This window comes from Sus scrofa, chromosome 4 (assembly GCF_000003025.6).
Source record: "Sus scrofa isolate TJ Tabasco breed Duroc chromosome 4, Sscrofa11.1, whole genome shotgun sequence".
NCBI lineage: Eukaryota > Metazoa > Chordata > Mammalia > Artiodactyla > Suidae > Sus > Sus scrofa.
This window is the reverse complement of record NC_010446.5, coordinates 110,281,160-110,283,518: the sequence shown is the minus strand read 5'-3', so window position 1 is coordinate 110,283,518 and position 2,359 is coordinate 110,281,160. Positions and strand designations below refer to the sequence as shown.

Below are 2,359 nucleotides of genomic sequence, written 5' to 3'. Positions count from 1 at the left end.
GGTGACTTGTGCGTGGGCACACAAACCCACAGCAGCCAAGTCGCTGCACCCTCTGATTATGGGTTTGATTGTTTTAGGTTATCGAACGTCACCAGCGCCCACCACGAGCCAAGCTGGCTTTGTTAGATGGCTGAGCATCTGCTGTGGCCGCCACACACCCAGGGCCTGGAACGACTTTCAGTCACCAGGTGCCCAAGGCCATCACAGCCTCGGCTCCTTCTTGGTACAGGACAGTGTCTGGGAAGAGGAGGAGGGCGGGAACAGGGGGCTCTTGCCCGGCCCGTGCCTGCACGGTGGGTCCTCACAACCCCCCGTGCAGCGGTGTTCGGACCGTCCTGCTGTGTGACAGCTGGGGGAAGCCACCCGCCATAGTCAGAAGGTGGCAGAGGCAGAGGCAGGACTGGAATCCGGACCTGCCCAGGCTTCCAGCCTCCATCCTTTCCTTCTGTCCGTCCGTCCGTCCTTCCTTCCTTCATTTCATTTCCTTTCCTTCCTTTTTTTTTTTTTTTAACACTAGTTCATATTCCTAGTTCAAAGGTTCCTATTACAAACATTAAGCCAAGCTTAGGCTCTGCTTCTGTGAGCCCAAATTCACATATCTAGGAAGAGAAAAGCAAACTGATCCATGTACGTGGATGAAAATTAAAAGCTCATGGTCCTGCACATTGCAGTTGGTTTTTGTTTGTTAGCGTGGTTTTGTTTTTTGGCTGCACCCACAGCATTCAGCAGTTCCTGTGTGAGGGATCAAACCCATGCCACCGCAGTGACCCAAGCCACAGCAGTGGCAATGCCAGATCCTTCACCCCGCTCAGCCACCAGGGAACTCCACGTTGGGATCTTTAAATTTCTACAGCCTAGGACCCAGAAGTGACAAGACCTTTAGGTCCTCTGGATGCCCCACAGGGTATCCGCACTTTTCTTGAGTTGAGCGAACTCATCAGCCTTCAGCTTCTGGTCAATAACACACTGGTTAATCCCTGAGCTTTCAGGATAAAGGAAGGCCCAGAAAGACCTCATTCTCAATGCCATGCATCCCCTTCGCCATCGCTGACCCCAGATGAATCTTGGAGAGATTGTTTTTCACCATGGATTCCATGAGATCAGCCACATTCCATGCAGGAGTCCAGGTGGTGATTTCACAGGCACTTTCAACCACCATCTGACACACTTCCTTCCAGTTTTCCCCCATTGTTGTGTTCTCATTTCTGGATTTAGTTCCTGGAGAGAAACACCTGCCACATACCCTCCACTCCAAAGAGCCACACTCGAGTTGCCATGTTCTCTCCAAATCCATTCATGGCAGCTGCTGGCATGAATGCCAAGTTTTCAGCCATAAAATAATGAAATCTAGTAGACTCCACATTTGACATCTGCTGTCAATCACCTGGTGCCTCAGGACGTCATCGTTTCCAGGTGACATAGGTGTGCTTAGCCGCTGAGTTGGAAACCACAATTCTGATGCCATCGGGACTGTACTTGGTGATCAGAGGAATCGTGAATTTGAAGACCCCATTCCTTTGCCCCAGACTGTGGGGGCGCTCTCCCTCTTGCTGGTGGGCTCCACCGGCTATCGTCACAATCTTACCACGGGCGGTTACAGAGCACTCTGTATCTGCCACAAATCTAGGTGTCTGAAGACATAAGCTCTCATGCTGCAGAGGCATCATTGCTACTTTGAGTTTCTCTTCTAAAACATCTGCCAGGGCAAGTTCGTCAGCCAGGGACTTTCCCAGAATGCTGAAGACACATGCCACACCAACTCGTTCAATGCCTGTGACAATGATTTTATTGTTTGGGACTCTTGCCTCTTCTTCTGCACCCAGTGCTAGCGGTTTTTCCTTAAGCGTTACCATGGTACACAGGACGGAGAAGGCTCTGGGGACAGTCGTAAGAGTTGTGCAAGGGAGGCAATGACAGCCGTGTGCCCAGCCTCCTCCCTTTCCACTCCTCCTGGTCACCCATCCAAGTGCATAGGGGCAGCTAGGACTTCACTGGATGGGTGATCTCCATAAGGCTATGCCCCAGAGTCTAGCACCTAAGGGCCAGAGTCACACACCTGTTCCATGGGTCAAAACCACACACACACACACACACACACACACACACACACACACACAGCATGTGCATCCTGGAGCCACTGACCCCAATTCACAGGCCGTGTGGGGGCCTGCCTGCTGTTGGGGTTCATGATCCACTTTTTACTTTGGTCCCTCCCCAAGGCTGGGACCGTGCTTCTCCATCTGTGTCAGGTAGGAATAAAAACGAAAATGATAGCTACCGCTTATTACTATGAGCCAGGAACTTTATACGCCTTGCCTACGCCTTAACACCCTGTAAGAACGTGATGTCATTTTCTCTA

General features: G+C 51.3%; 1 pseudogene; it reads right to left on the bottom strand.

Moving 5' to 3' along the window:
- Positions 880-1,853, bottom strand: LOC100739052 (annotated as a pseudogene).